At 44.1% G+C, this 16,755-nt stretch overlaps 1 protein-coding gene across 3 annotated transcripts in view; it reads left to right on the top strand.

The window, feature by feature from the left end:
- LOC106587856 (zinc finger protein 609) overlaps positions 1–16,755 on the top strand; it is a 99,116-nt gene that overhangs the window by 55,637 nt on the left and 26,724 nt on the right. The gene's annotated exons all lie outside the window — the stretch shown is intronic.

Here is a 16,755-nt window from a genome sequence, read left to right as displayed (position 1 = left end):
GTACATTTTGCTGCTGCCTAACCAGCCCTCAACAAACGGGACGTTTTTTCCCCCCCAAAAAAATGAAATGCCATGACCAACAGAAAATACGATGCTAGTATACAAGGGTTGGACTTAATGAAAACATGCAACGAGATGAATGAAAACATGCAAAAATAGCAAGCCTATTGTCTTACAGGGCCTAATGAAGTAGCTAATTAAAGTCATTTTCAAACATTTGCCAAAATTCATTTTGTAGGAGTTGGAAAAGGTGCAGTGGTTAAATATGTGACAGCAATGAAGCTCTCTGTTAGAAACCTAGAAAGAGGGGGAATTCAATAGCAACAATTAGGATGGGTTACTCCCGATTTGGCGCTTCGGTCTAAGGCACTGCATCTCAGTGCAAGATAGTACCTGGTTCCATTACAGGCTGTATCACATCCGGCTGTGATTGGGAGTCACATAGGGAGACGCACAGCGTCGTCTGGGTTTGGCCGGAGTAGGCCTTCATTTTAAATAAGAATTGGTTCTTAACTGACTTGCCTAGTTAAATAAAGGTAAAATAATAATAATATGACTAGGATAGTGCCTTTTGGTTTCTGGACCAGGAAAGAAAGTTGATTTGAAAATAATTGTAGTCCCTGAAGTTCCCATTATAAAGTGGTGTGTGACGTGCTGACAGCCTGCCCGCCTACACTTCAATATATCCTATACACTCCAATGGTGAATGAGAAGCGCACTGCTAATTACAAGTTGAGCATGAGAAATAAAACGGCTCTTTTTCTTTTATCGTGTTTCATCAAAACACTTTAACATGCGATTGTATTTAGAATGGTTATTTGTCGCTCAATGACTGGGCTTATAAAAGCCTGCTTCACTCCAGTAGCAGCTTTTTGGGGCGGCAGGCAGCCTAGTGGTTAGTGTTGGCCAGTAAACCAAAAGGTTGCTAGATCGAATCCCCGAGCTGACAAGGTAAAAATCTGTCGTTCTGCCCCTGAACAAGGCAGTTAACCCACTGTTCCTATGCCGTCATTGTAAATAAGAATTTGTTCTTAACTGACTTGCCTTGTTAAATAAAAATAAAACATTTTTTAGGAGCTTCTCACACTGTCTGACAGGTGATAGGCTTTTCCACTCCTCAAACTAGACTCAGTATGCTGTGTGATAAGAGATGTGATGACTAATGAAAATACCTCCCTTATCCACATACTGTCTTGGGCCTTCTGTCTGTTTCGGTCACACTCATTCACACTTCTTGTAGGACTGGGAGGAATCTAGTGTCTCTATGTGAAGCACCTGCTGTTCTTTCATCACTGAATACAGATGTCTCTTCAGTAAAGCTCTTCACATCTGCCTCAAGTGGCTCCTCTGGCTGGTTTACCTTCCCTGCCTCTGTGCTTTAGCCTTGGGCAACATTGGGTAGGTGGTGGTGTCAGGTTGACACTGTCTTTGTTTGCTTAGGAAGAGTTGCTTAATTTGCCTGGAAGTGCTTTGTTTCGTTCCACTTAGTAACAGGTGAGCTGCAACCCAAAGCAATTGTTAAGGACTGTCAGATTGATGGGAACCCACATGGTACATTCACATCTCATGTTTGTGGGGCGGCAGGCAGCCTAGTGGTTAGAGCGTTGGACTAGTAACTGAAAGGTTGCAAGATTGAATCCCTGAGCTGACAAGGTAATAATCTGTCGTTCTGCCCCTGAACAAGGCAGTTAAACCACTGTTCCTAGGCCGTCATTGTAAATAAGAATTTGTTCTTAACTGACTTGCCTAGTTAAATAAATAAAGGTAAAAGAATGAAATGTTTAGTTTTTTAGATATGTTCTGATCTCAGATTCCCCTGTTTGGCTCAGCTAGTCAGTTTCTTAGTCTAGGTTGTCTTGCTTGGCTTCTAGGCTACATTCTAGTTCCTTTAAAAATACCATCTGAAGGTACGCCTTGTGAGATGTTACTGTAAAGATTGTCAGAAGCAGAATTGTAATATTTTTGTATTATTATTTTTTTTACATCTAGGCTAGTAGCCGATACAGCATATCAGCCATCTTGTTTGATGTAGCCCATTTCATCTCCGGGAGAAAAAATCCACTTGAAACCTTGGCACAGGCCTATACATGCAAAGGAGCCATATGGCATAAAGCATATTTCTTGTATATGTTATCTACTTGAAATGAGCAACTGGCTTACTGTTCATGGTTATGGGTGACTAACTCCATCACTGCTTAGTTTCTCTTCTGTATTATTTATGAGTGTTACAAGTGTGGTCCTAAAAGCCTACAGAGAGTTGCCTAGAAACCGAAAGTGTCCGTTTAGCAGCTGGTGGTGATAGGTCTACTTCAGGTTGTTTATTCTCTGTGTAGTTCTCTTGCAGTGTCTGGAAGCTTCAGCGTCTGCAATATTGTCAAGCAGCCTTAAACAGCCTTAAACAGCCTTAAACAGCCTAGCTCTCTGGAAACTTGCTACATCCAAGGTTGTGTCATACTAGGCTTTTAGTCACCTCAAAAGTGAGGGGTATAACCATTTTTTTAAATTGTTTTCTGAGGATCATTGGTTCACTATAGGTACTGCAATTTGTACACTCGGTCCAAGTCTATCTTTTGCATACGAGTCATCGCAATCAATGCAGTACTGGAGAATCTCTAAGTAGGCTAACATGGCTTGAGAGGATCAAATGACTTAGCCGAGACGTAGTGTCCTCATTGAAACTGCAGCATAGGGACACAATCAGTGTGGCAATATTCACATTAGCGTTTGATTGCAGGATGGCTTTATTTCAAGAGAACATCAAGCACGGCTGTTTTCATCCACTGTCTTGTACCAGGAAACTAGGCTACTGTGTGTTAAAGTAAACATGAAGATGTACTGACTAATCTAATAAGGAATATGGCTGCTGTTCTCCATGAACCGTTGTGCTTGACTGGTAGACGATGATGCAGAGAGGGGGACTGGTAGACGACGATGCAGAGAGGGGGACTGGTAGACGACGATGCAGAGGGGGGGGACTGGTAGACGACGATGCAGAGGGGGGGACTGGTAGACGACGATGCAGAGGGGGGGGACTGGTAGACGACGATGCAGAGGGGGGGGACTGGTAGACGACGATGCAGAGGGGGGGGACTGGTAGACGACGATGCAGAGGGGGGGACTGGTAGACGACGATGCAGAGGGGGGGACTGGTAGACGACGATGCAGAGGGGGGGACTGGTAGACGACGATGCAGAGGGGGGCACTGGTAGACGACGATGCAGAGGGGGGCACTGGTAGACGACGATGCAGAGGGGGGGACTGGTAGACGACGATGCAGAGGGGGGGACTCTCACGGCTCAGGCATTCAGGTGAAGCCTGCAGAGGGTGTCGTCACCTCTGATGGCCTGACTCCAGGGAAGCCACCGATCCACAAAGCACTTTCCCTGGCATCAAAATGAATTGTACAACTGAAGTGGAAACATGCAGTTTGGCAATTTTCTAAGATTACTGGCAGTTTCTTTCCTGCTTAATACCCTCTTACCTCTGAGAAGTCACACATTTCCTCTTCTTTCAACAGTGATTGTGCTTTCTTTCTTTCTCTGGTGTTAAGATTGAATTCCTCATACCTCACCCACGCTGAAAATGGATACAGATGACTGTTCAATGCTCAACATACCTCATAGTAACTGGTGTTTTGCATAAGCCAGGGGGCCGTGTTTGAGGTCTGGAGTTGATCGTCGCTGAGTTTCTACAGGGCAGGAGGCATTACAGTTGATGGCGTTACCTTGGTACTGTCTCTCTGGAATTTGCCATTTTCATTCTTTTTCATTCTATTGTGCGCTAAAGTAGGATCAGTCATTCAGAAAAACTAGACCGAATATTTATGTCCATGAGTGTAAGTAAATTACTAATTACTGGGATGCTCCCAACACAGAGCGTGCCTTCCGTTACTGGGACGCTCCAACACAGAGCGTGCCTTCCGTTACTGGGACGCTCCAACACAGAGCGTGCCTTCCGTTACTGGGACGCTCCAACACAGAGCGTGCCTTCCGTTACTGGGACGCTCCAACACAGAGCGTGCCTTCCAGTCCAAACAGCCTGATTTCATTCAGCTTGCGTTGTTATTCCTTTCAGAGGACTATCTGATTTTGTCGTTCTGATACGGTTATTCGATCCACAAAAGAGAACCCATCTGGTACAAGACAAGCTCCGAGGTTTTGTTAAATGAGATAAAGATTAGGTTAACTACTCCCTTTTCCAAAACACTAATTGTACCCTCTGAGAAACAAAGCTGGGTCTTGTCTTTGTGTTTTGTCACTGTTGTATCTCTGAGTTTGTACTGTAGCTAAGTTGATTCAATTTGGGGTTCAAATGAATTTACAGCCAGTTGATCCATCTGGGATATCTCAACCTGTCAATCTAGAAGTACGCCTATGTTGTTTCCAGAAAGCATAGCCTACTCTTCTATACTGGTGGATCCTACTTACTCAACCTTTTGTCATGGGGTGGATCCTACTTACTCAACCTTTTGTCATGGGGTGGATCCTACTTACTCAACCTTTTGTCATGGGGTGGATCCTACTTACTCAACCTTTTGTCATGGGGTGGATTCTACTGATATGACACTGCAGCGTAACAACCCAGACGGGGGTCTTGATGTGACACTGCAGCGTAACAACCCCAGACGGGGGTCTTGATGTGACACTGCAGCGTAACAACCCCAGACGGGGGTCTTGATGTGACACTGCAGCGTAACAACCCCAGACGGGGGTCTTGATGTGACACTGCAGCGTAACAACCCCAGACGGGGGTCTTGATGTGACACTGCAGCGTAACAACCCCAGACGGGGGTCTTGATGTGACACTGCAGCGTAACAACCCCAGACGGGGGTCTTGATGTGACACTGCAGCGTAACAACCCCAGACGGGGGTCTTGATGTGACACTGCAGCGTAACAACCCCAGACGGGGGTCTTGATGTGACACTGCAGCGTAACAACCCCAGACGGGGGTCTTGATGTGACACTGCAGCGTAACAACCCCAGACGGGGGTCTTGATGTGACACTGCAGCGTAACAACCCCAGACGGGGGTCTTGATGTGACACTGCAGCGTAACGATGGCTGAGCTCTAGTCAATGAACAGCATTCTTACGTAGGTATTCCTCTTGTCCAGATGGGATAGGGCAGGGAGATGCCGATTGCATCATCTGTGGATTTGTTTGGGTGGTATGCAAATTGCTGGGTGTCGGGTAAGGTGGAGGCAATATGATCCTTAACTAGCCTCTCAAAAGTAATTAATGATGTGTCACGAACCGGCTCGAAGCCCGTAACAAAAAGGGAGACAACGATAAAGAGATAAAGAATAGCAAAATATATTTAACTGAAGTAAAGTAAATACAATTAACAATGGTGTGTGTTTAGTCAGTAATCAGTAGTGTAAGTGAGTGGTCGCGTGTGTATATATGTGATAATGAGGGGTGTTGAAAGGTGTCAATGCAAACAAGCCAAATAGCCACAAAATTGCCACAACCAAAATCTGTGTCTGCATGGAGAGAGTCTCCCCAATGAATGGGGAAGAGGTGCATTTATCCTGGGATACACCCGAGCCCAGGTGTCCCATTTCGCTGACGACCCTCCCGGCTCCGCCCACCGACATCCTATTAACCTCTCTGGGCTCGGGGGGCCGAAATCGTCCCACCTACGTAACAGCCAGTGGAATCCTGTGGCGCGTTATTCAAATACCTTAGAAATCCTATTACTTCAATTTCTCAAACATATGACTATTTTACACCATTTTAAAGACAAGACTCTCGTTAATCTAACCACTCTGTCCGATTTCAAAAAGGCTTTACAACGAAAGCAAAACATTAGATTATGTCAGCAGAGTACCCAGCCAGAAATAATCAGACACCCATTTTTCAAGCTAGCATATAATGTCACATAAACCCAAACCACAGCTAAATGCAGCACTAACCTTTGATGATCTTCATCAGATGACAATCTTAGGACATTGTTATACAATACATGCATGTTTTTTTCAATCAAGTTCATATTTATATCAAAAACCAGCTTTTTACATTAGCATGTGACGTTCAGAACTAGCATACCCCCCGCAAACTTCCGGTGAATTTACTAAATTACTCACGATAAACGTTCACAAAAAACATAATTATTTTAAGAATTATAGATCCAGAACTCCTCTATGCACTCGCTATGTCCGATTTTAAAATAGCTTTTCGGTGAAAGCACATTTTGCAATATTCTAAGTAGATAGCCCGGCATCAGGGCTAGCTATTTAGACACCCACCAAGTTTAGGACTCACCAAAGTCAGATTTACTGTAAGAAAAATGTTATTACCTTTGCTGTTCTTCGTCAGAATGCACTCCCAGGACTTCTACTTCAATAACAAATGTTGGTTTGGTTCAAAATAATCCATAGTTATGTTCAAATATCCTCTGTTTTGTTCGTGCGTTCAAGACACTATCCGAAGTGTAAAGAAGGGTGACGCGCCCGACGCGTTTCGTGACAAAACATTTCCAAATATTCCATTACCGTACTTCGAAGCATGTCAACCGCTGTTTAAAATACATTTTTATGCCATTTTTCTCGTAAAAAAGCGATAATATTCCGACCGGGAATCTGTGTTTTAGTACAAAGAGAGAGAAAATAAAAACATGGGGTTGCCTCGTGCACGCACCTCAGTCTAATTGTCCTCTGATAGACCACTTACCAAAGGCGCTAATGTTTTTCAGCCAGGGGCTGCCTCGACATCATTCAGCTTTTTCCTGGGTTCTGAGAGCCTATGGGAGCCGTAGGAAGTGTCACGTTACAGCAGAGATCCTCAGTTTTCAATAAAAAGAGTCAAGAAGCCCAAGGAATGGTCAGACAGGGTACTTCCTGTACAGAATCTTCTCAGGTTTTGGCCTGCCATATGAGTTCTGTTATACTCACAGACACCATTCAAACAGTTTTCGAAACTTTAGGGTGTTTTCTATCCAAAGCCAATAATTATATGCATATTCTAGTTTCTGGGCAGTAGTAATAACCAGATTAAATCGGGTACGTTTTTTATCCGGCCGTGTAAATACTGCCCCCTAGCCCTAACAGGTTAAGGAAAACAAGAGCAAAGAGAATTCGGCAGACAGAGTGGGAGGGTCGTCACAGATGACAGAAGTGAGTGCTACGGGGCGATAGTCATTTAGTTCACTTACCTTCGCTTTCTTGGGTACAGGAACAATGGTGGACATCTTGAAGCAAGTGGGGACCGCAAACTGGGATAGGGAGCGATTGAATAGGTCCATAAACACTCCAGCCAGCTGGAGGATGTGGCTAGGGATGCTGTCTGGTAGCTGGTCTACTTATGCTCTGAGGACACGGCTAGGGATGCTGTCTGGACCGGCAGCCTTGTGAGGGTTAACACACTTAAATGTCTTGCTCACGGGCCTCCCGAGTGGTGCAGCGATCTAAGGCACTGCATCGCAATGCTAGCTGTGTCACTACAGATCCTGATTCGATCCCAGGATGTGTCGCAGCCAGCCGTGACCGGGAGACCCATGAGGCGGTGCACAATTGGCCCAGCGTAGTCCGGGTAAGGGGAGGGTTTGGCCGGCCCAGTTGTCCTTGTCCCATCGTGCTCTAGCAACTCCTGTGGTGGGCTGGGCGCAGTGCACGCTGACTCGGTCGCCAGGTGTACGGTTTTTCCTCCGACACATTGGTGCGGCTGGCTTCCGGGTTAAGCGAACATTGTGTCAAGAAGCAGGGGTCGTGTTTCGCAGGACGCATGGCTCTCGTCCTTCACCTCTCTCGAGTCCGTACGGGAGTTGTAGCGATGGGACAAGACTGTAACTACCAATTGTATAACATAAAATTGGGGAGGAAAAAGGAGTAAAGCTTGTCTGGGAGCAAGACGTCGGTGTCCGGTTTTCCCTTGATGATCTGTGATTCTCTGGAGTCTCGTGACTGAGCCGTTAAAATGCAACCCCACTTTGCCTCTGTACTGAAGTGTTTTATTACCTTACGGAGGGCATAGCTGGACTGTTTTGTATTCGGTCATATTCCCAGTCACCTTGTCATGGTTAAATGCGGTGGTTCGTGCTTTCAGTTTTGCATGAATGCTGCCACCTAGCCACAGTTTTTGGTTTGGATAGGTTTTAATTGTCACAGTGGGAACAACATCCCCTGTACACTTCCTGATGAACTAAGTCACTGTGTCAGTGTATACGTCAATATTATTCTGAGGCAACCCGGAACATGTACCAGTCCGCGTGATCAAAATAGTCTTGAAGCATGGATTCCGGTTGGTCAGACCAGCGTTGAATAGACTTTAGCACGGGTACTTCTTGTTTTGAGTTTCTGCCTACAGAATGGGGAGGAGCAACCCAGACAGGTGTGTTGATATGACACTACAGTGTAAATCCCTTTGTAATCCTTGCCCTAGCCATAAGCTCAGTTTCTAAATCCCAATTCCAATAAACAAATTGAAGCCAAGGTTTATGTCCGGCAAAAAGTGCAGCAGCATCCCCAGTCAGGGGAAATTACTGTGAGAAGATGAACTGAAAATCCATGCAAAGATTTTCCTCTCGTTCTAATACAGTTAGTCATTCTGTCAGCAACTTGGTATGCTCCACATCACTCCCCAATCCATTCAAAATCCTTTCACTCAGTTGAACATCTTTCTTAGCCATTGTGGCTTTCTCAAGAAATTGGCATGGGGCTGTTTTTGAAAGGAGGGCTCGCGTGATACTGCAGAAACCTCTCAAACATTGTGGTTTGGGGGAGTTTTTATAAACCGGACTGTAAATCCTGTGGGAGGGTAAAGCTACTCAATTCAGTGTTGGCTGAGTGTTGAGGCAGAGACTTGTTTAATCTATCAGTTTTGTCCTTTCCTCAGCATGCGGCTTTTGAAACCCCAGAATGGACAAGCACTTCACTGTGTGTGTACAGCCTGCCACGGAATGAAAGTGTTTGTTGTTTTGTGCGAAGTATGGGGGAACCTAGAAATAGAGTTAGTCATCTCTTGTCGTTTCCCTGCGCCTCTGGTTCAGGAGGACGTCCTTTCCATTTCATGCTCCTTAGTCATTCAATACATGAAGCAACTTATCAATGAAAGTAGTCTAAATGTATCAGGTCATTTATCATGGTATTTTATATTCTTGGACAGGCGTGGTGAATAGAATTTCACAGTCCCGTATCATTCAGACAGTAAGAGCATTCAAGAGTATCTAAATCATTATCACCCTCAGAGATCCTCAAGTTGGTGACGTACCCAACTGTTCCAGCCTCTCACCACACACAAGGAAACAACCACTCAAGGACCAGGAACCAACCATGCTTTCATTGTTGATACCTTCAGCCTCTCTGCTCTCATAGAGGATCACTTAACATTTGCTTTGAACTTAAGTGGAACAAGCAATAATGCAAAATGTGCTTGTCTGTTCACCACTCAGCCCTGTGCCTAAGTGAACACTACTACTGTACTATGCTCAAAGTACAGAGGATGCTAATGGCTTCAATGACCTTTAAACTCTTCAGTTAAGAGGTTGGCTAGGTTAATCCACTGTGAACATGAGAACATTTACTCCAGTATTAAAATCCCTATAGAATTTCTTAGACATGATTTACACTCCAACAGCAAACAGACTCTGACGCCCCAGCTCCCAGCATCTTAAAGGAGCCTTCTGTTGAGGCCTCAGCTCCCAGCATCTTAAAGGAGCCTTCTGTTGAGGCCTCCGCTCCCAGCATCTTAAAGGAGCCTTCTGTTGAGGCCTCAGCTCCCAGCATCTTAAAGGAGCCTTCTGTTGAGGCCTCAGCTCCCAGCATCTTAAAGGAGCCTTCTGTTGAGGCCTCAGCTCCCAGCATCTTAAAGGAGCCTTCTGTTGAGGCCTCCGCTCCCAGCATCTTAAAGGAGCCTTCTGTTGAGGCCTCAGCTCCCAGCATCTTAAAGGAGCCTTCTGTTGAGGCCTCAGCTCCCAGCATCTTAAAGGAGCCTTCTGTTGAGGCCTCCGCTCCCAGCGTCTTAAAGGAGCCTTCTGTTGAGGCCTCAGCTCCCAGCGTCTTAAAGGAGCCTTCTGTTGAGGCCTCAGCTCCCAGCGTCTTAAAGGAGCCTTCTGTTGAGGCCTCAGCTCCCAGCGTCTTAAAGGAGCCTTCTGTTGAGGCCTCAGCTCCCAGCATCTTAAAGGAGCCTTCTGTTGAGGCCTCCGCTCCCAGCGTCTTAAAGGAGCCTTCTGTTGAGGCCTCAGCTCCCAGCATCTTAAAGGAGCCTTCTGTTGAGGCCTCCGCTCCCAGCGTCTGAAAGGAGCTTCTGTTGAGGCCTCAGCTCCCAGCATCTTAAAGGAGCCTTCTGTTGAGGCCTCAGCTCCCAGCATCTTAAAGGAGCCTTCTGTTGAGGCCTCAGCTCCCAGCATCTTAAAGGAGCCTTCTGTTGAGGCCTCAGCTCCCAGCATCTTAAAGGAGCCTTCTGTTGAGGCCTCAGCTCCCAGCATCTTAAAGGAGCCTTCTGTTGAGGCCCCAGCTCCCAGCATCTTAAAGGAGCCTTCTGTTGAGGCCTCAGCTCCCAGCATCTTAAAGGAGCCTTCTGTTGAGGCCTCAGCTCCCAGCATCTTAAAGGAGCCTTCTGTTGAGGCCTCAGCTCCCAGCATCTTAAAGGAGCCTTCTGTTGAGGCCTCCGCTCCCAGCGTCTTAAAGGAGCTTCTGTTGAGGCCTCAGCTCCCAGCATCTTAAAGGAGCCTTCTGTTGAGGCCTCAGCTCCCAGCATCTTAAAGGAGCCTTCTGTTGAGGCCTCCGCTCCCAGCATCTTAAAGGAGCCTTCTGTTGAGGCCTCCGCTCCCAGCGTCTTAAAGGAGCTTCTGTTGAGGCCTCCGCTCCCAGCGTCTTAAAGGAGCTTCTGTTGAGGCCTCCGCTCCCAGCATCTTAAAGGAGCTCTCTGAGACCTTGTGGTGAACAAAAGGCCTCTCCTACTGATGCTTAGTGGTTGCCATCTGGGGAATCCCTTTAATTCAACACTTCCTGGACACTTAACCTGTCATCATCACCCTGTTGTTTCTAATGTTGTTTCCATGCCACCACGACGGTCTCATTCGTTTCCCAGGGATCTAAAGGAGGCTGTAAAATAAGTCACAGCCCAACTTGTGATCATACTTGCCTCCAATTTACAAAGGAAATATGATCGAGGAAGAGCGGCCGATTCTCTCCAGGGTAGTTTCTTTTAACCCTCTGTTGTAGCCCGCTTGTTTATTTACATTCCATCTAGCGATCTAGAAATCAAGAATGAGCAATGAGTGGACTGCAGTGTAGAAAATAATAATATTCTGCAGAAAGTTTCAGGACAAGCCTGATTCTGTAATTCCTGTCTGGAAACGTGGTTTGAGAAGCAAAGTGCATTAGAAGAGTTGTGTTCTGTTCTGTTTGCGTCTCTCTTTACATGGCTTTCACTTTGAGGATCGGGTTCTTTGTGTAGGCTTGTCTGCTGGCTCACTGTGTCTCCATAAGGCCCAGGAACAGAACCGGTTGACAGCAGGCTGATTACCTGTCCTGTCCCATTCACTCAGCACACTGCAGCCACAGTTTGGCCACGTCATGCATCATAAACTGACACAGAGTGATTACGATGTCATTAGGCCCCTCTCACCGCAGCTCGCCGCCACATTAATTTGCTAGCTCCTCTTTCCCAGGGAGTGAACAAATACCTTTCGGAGGCTAGTAGGGAGAAATTGCCTTTAAAGCGCATTTCGAAAGCCATTTTGGAAAGATTCATATCTTTTACAGTAGAAAAAATTTACATATATTGTCTCCCCACAAATATACCTAGAGATCAAACTGGAATGATGGTGTATTCAGGCTGCATTCTGTCACACGGTTCTGGCCACATTGTCACACGGTTCCGGTTAAAGTTTGGACAACTACTCATTCAAGGGTTTTTCTTTAGTTTTACTATTTTCTACATTGTATAATAATGAAGACAAAAACTACGAAATAACACATATGGAATCATGTAGTAACCAAAAAAGTATTAAACAAATCAAAATATATTTTATATTTGAGTTTCTTCAAAGTAGCCACCCTTTGCCTTGATGGCAGCATTGCACACTCTTGGCATTCTCTTAACCTGTTAGGGCTAGGGGGCAGCATTGACACGGCTGGATAAAAAACATACCCGATTTAATCTGGTTACCACTCCTACTCAGTAACTAGAATATGCATATACTTATTACATATGGATAGAAAACACCCTAAATTTTCTAAAACTGTTTGAATGGTGTCTGTGAGTATAACAGAACTCAAATGGCAGGTCAAAACCTGAGAGATTCCTTTACAGGAAGTGGCCTGTCTGACCATTTCTGGAACTTCTTTGCCATCTCTATCATTTACTAAGGATCTCTGCTCTAACGTGACACTTCCCACGTCGTCCATAGGCGCTCAGAGCCCGGGAAAAAACAGAATGTCGTCATTCCAGCCCCAGGCTGAAACACATTATCGCCTTTCTCAAGTGGCCCATCAAGAGACACTAGCTTATGCGCGTGACCCCGACCGCCCCCGCCTTTGGGATTTTTTCCTCTGTTTGCCGAAAAGGAGATTCCCTGTCGGAATTTTACCGCTTTTCTACGAGAAAAATGACGTAAAAATTGATTTTAAACAGCGGTTGACATGCTTCGACGTACGGCAATTGAATACTTTGAATTTTATTGTCAGGAATTGCGCCAAGCGCGCGACACTTCTTTAGTATTTCGGATAGTGTCTGGAACGCACGAACAAAACGCCGCTATTCGGATATAACGATGGATTATTTTGGACCAAACCAACATTTGTTATTGAAGTAGACGTCCTGGGTGTGCATTCTGACGAAGACAACAAAAGGTAATGACATTTTTATAATAGTAAATATGATTATGGTGAGTGCTAAACTTGCCGGGTGTCTAAATAGCGAGCCCGTGATGCCTGGGCTATATACTTAGAATATTGCAAAATGTGCTTTCACCAAAAAGCTATTTTAAAATCGGACATATCGAGTGCATAGAGGAGGTCTGTATCTATAATTCTTAAAATAATTGTTATGCTTTTTGTGAACGTTTATCGTGAGTAATTTAGTAAAATGTTAGCGAATTCCCCGTAAGTTTGCGGGGGGTATGCTAGTTCTGAACGTCACATGCTAATGTAAAAAGCTGGTTTTTGATATAAATATGAACTTGATTGAACAAAACATGCATGTATTGTATAACATAATGTCCTAGGGTTGTCATCTGATGAAGATCATCAAAGGTGAGTGCTGCATTTAGCTGTCTTCTGGGTTTTGGTGACATTATATGCTGGCTTGAAAAATGGGTGTCTGATTATTTCTGGCTTGGTACTCTGCTGACATAATCTAATGTTTTGCTTTCGTTGTAAAGCCTTTTTGAAATCGGACAGTGTGGTTAGATTAACGAGAGTCTTATCTTTAAATGGCTGTAAAATAGTCATATGTTTGAGAAATTGAAGTAATAGGATTTTGAAGATTTTGAAAATCGCGCCACAGGCTGGCAGTGGATGTTACGTAGGTGGGACGAATTCGTCCCGCCGGTCCCATAGAGGTTAACCTCCCTGGGCAAGGTGGGACGTTTGCGTCCCACCCTAGTCAACAGCTAGTGGAATCGCGTGGCGCGAAATACAAATACCTCAAAAATGCTATAACTTCAATTTCTCAAACATATGACTATTTTACACCGTTTTAAAGACAAGACTCTCGTTAATCTAACCACATTGTCCGATTTCAAAAAGGCTTTACAGCGAACGCAAAACATTAGATTATGTCAGGAGAGTACCCTGCCAAAAATAATCACACAGCCATTTTCAAAGCAAGCATATATGTCACAAAAACCAAAACCACAGCTAAATGCAGCACTAACCTTTGATCTTCATCAGATGACACTCCTAGGACATTATGTTATACAATACATGCATGTTTTGTTCAAGCAAGTTCATATTTATATCACAAACCAGCTTTTTACATTAGCATGTGATGTTCAGAACTAGCATACCCACTGCAAACTTCCGGTGAATTTACTAAATTACTCACGATTAACGTTCACAAAATACATAATTATTTTAAGAATTATAGATACAGAACTCCTTTATGCAATCGCGGTGTCAGATTTTAAAATAGCTTTTCGGCGAAAGCACATTTTGCAATATTCTGAGTACATAGCTCGGCCATCACGGCTAGCTAATTTGACACCCACCAAGTTTCGCCCTCACCAAACTCAGATTTACTGTAAGAAAAATTGGATTACCTTTGCTGTTCTTCGTCAGAATGCACTCCCAGAACTTCTACTTCAACAACAAATGTTGTTTTGGTTCCAAATAATCCATAGTTATATTCAAATACCTCCGTTTTGTTCGTGCGTTCAGGTCAGTATCCGAAGGGTGACGCGCGAGCGCATTTCGTGACAAAACATTTCAAAATATTCCATTACCGTACTTCGAAGCATGTCAAACGCTGTTTTTAAAATCTATTTTTATGCAATATTTCTCGTAAAATAGCGATAATATTCCAACCGGGCGACGTTGTATTCATTCAAAGGCTGTCACTGTTCCCAGCCTGACCACTCACAAAATCTCCTGCTGTTTTTCGCCCAGAGACAGGAGAGACGTCATTCCACTTTCTGGCGCCTTCTGAGAGCCAATGGAAGCCTTAGAAAATGTCACGTTACAGCAGAGATGTTGTATTTTCGATAGAGATGCCACAGAAGGAGAACAAATTGTCAGACAGGGCACTTCCTGTATGGAATCTTCTCAGGTTTTGGCCTGCCATATGAGTTCTGTTATACTCACAGACCCCATTCAAACAGTTTTAGAAACTTTAGAGTGTGTTCTATCCAAATCTACTAATTATATGCATATTCTCGTTTCTGGGCAAGAGTAGTAACCAGTTTAAATCGGGTACGTTTTTTATCCGGCCGTGCAAATACTGCCCCCTAGCCCCAACAGGTTAACTAGCTTCATGAGAAATGCTTTTCCAAAAGTCTTGAAGGAGTTCCCACATATGCTGAGCACGTGTTGGCTGCTTTTCCTTCACTCTGCGGTCCAACTCATCTCAAACCGTCTCAATTGGGTTGAGGTCAGGTGATTGTGGAGGCTAGGTCATCTGATGCAGCACTCCATCACTCTCCTTCTTGGTCAAATAGCCCTTACACAGCCTGGAGGTGTGTTTTGGGTCATTGCCCTGTTGAAAAACAAATAGTCCCACTAAGCACAAACCAGATGGGATGGTGTATTGATGCAGTATGCTGTGGTAGCCATGCTGATTATGTGTGCCTTGAATTCAAAATAAATCAGACTGTGTCACCAGCAAAGCACCATCACACCACCTCCTCCATGCTTCACGGTGGGAACCACACATGCAGAGATCATCTGTTCAACTTCTCTTCGTTTAACTAAGACACTGCGGTTGGAAGCAAAAATCAAAGAATTTGGAGTCATCAGACCAAAGGACAGATTTCCACCGGTCTAATGTCCATGGCTCGTGTTTCTTGGCCCAAGCAAGTCTCTTCTTCTCTTCCACTTTAGTAGTGGTTTCTCTGCAGCAATTTGACCATGAAGGCCTGATTCACACAGTCTCCTCTGAACAGTTGATGTTGAGATGTGCCTGTTACTTGAACTCTGAAGCATTTATTTGGCCTGGAATCTGAAGTGCAGTTAACTCTAATGAACTTATCATCTGCAGCAGAGGTAACTCTGGGTCTTCCTTTCCTGTGGTGGTCCTCATGAGAGCCAGTTTCGTCATAGTACTTGATGTTTTTTGCGACTGCACTTGAAGAAACATTAAAAGTTCTTGATATTTTCCGTATTGACTGACCATGTCTTAAATTAATGATACTGTCATTTCTCTTTGATTATTTGAGCTGCTCTTGCCATAATATGGACTTGGTCTTTTACCAGTAGGGCTATCTTCTGAATACCACCCCTACCTTGTCGCAACACAACTGATTGGCTCAAACGCATTAAAAGAAATTCCACAAATTAACTTTTAACTTGGGACACCTGTTAATTGAAATGCATTACAGGTTACTACCTCATGAAGCTAGTTGAGAGAATGCCAAGAGTGTGCAAAGCTGTCATCAATGCAAAGGGTGGCTACTTTGAAGAATCTCAAATATATTCTGATTTAACACTTTTTGGTTACTACCTGATTCCATATGTGTTATTTCATAGTTTTGATGTCTTCACTATTATTATACAATGTAGAAAATAGTAAAAATAAAGAAACCCTTGAATGAGTAGGTGTCCAAACTTTTGACTGGTATTGTATGCCAAACAACCATTGCTTTCTAAGTTTAACAAACCATACAACTGTGTGCACAAGGATTACTGTTAAAAATGTTACCCTGAAAAATGTACACAACCAAATTCAGTGGAAGAACTGTGCAGATGCAAACTCTGGTAACTAATCTCACCCCGGGTTTTTATGCGACCATGTTTTCCAAAAACTTCTGTTCTAGATTAAGATTCAAAGATGTCTGCAGATATAATTGGTAGTCAGCTATGACATTGCACCTTTTAGTTTAAAAAAAATATATATTTTGGTTATTGAACTACACTAAGTGAAGTGGATTTATATCTGGTACCATAATTACATCATGGGTCCCTGATCTATACTACACAGAAATGCATCAGTATGGATATGAATGTCATTCTCTGTTTTACAAGTTTGGACATCACAGTAGAGTACAGTGCAGTACAATACAGAATAGTAGATTACAGTGGACTTCTGTATAGTACATTACAATATACTGTGCTGTACTCTTCTTTTGTTGTATTGTACTGTAACCTACTCATTGTACTGT

Source organism: Salmo salar, chromosome 11 (assembly GCF_965601325.2).
Source record: "Salmo salar chromosome 11, fSalSal1, whole genome shotgun sequence".
Lineage (NCBI taxonomy): Eukaryota > Metazoa > Chordata > Actinopteri > Salmoniformes > Salmonidae > Salmo > Salmo salar.
Note: the sequence above shows the minus strand (reverse complement) of the source record. Positions and strands in the feature narration are given on the sequence as shown.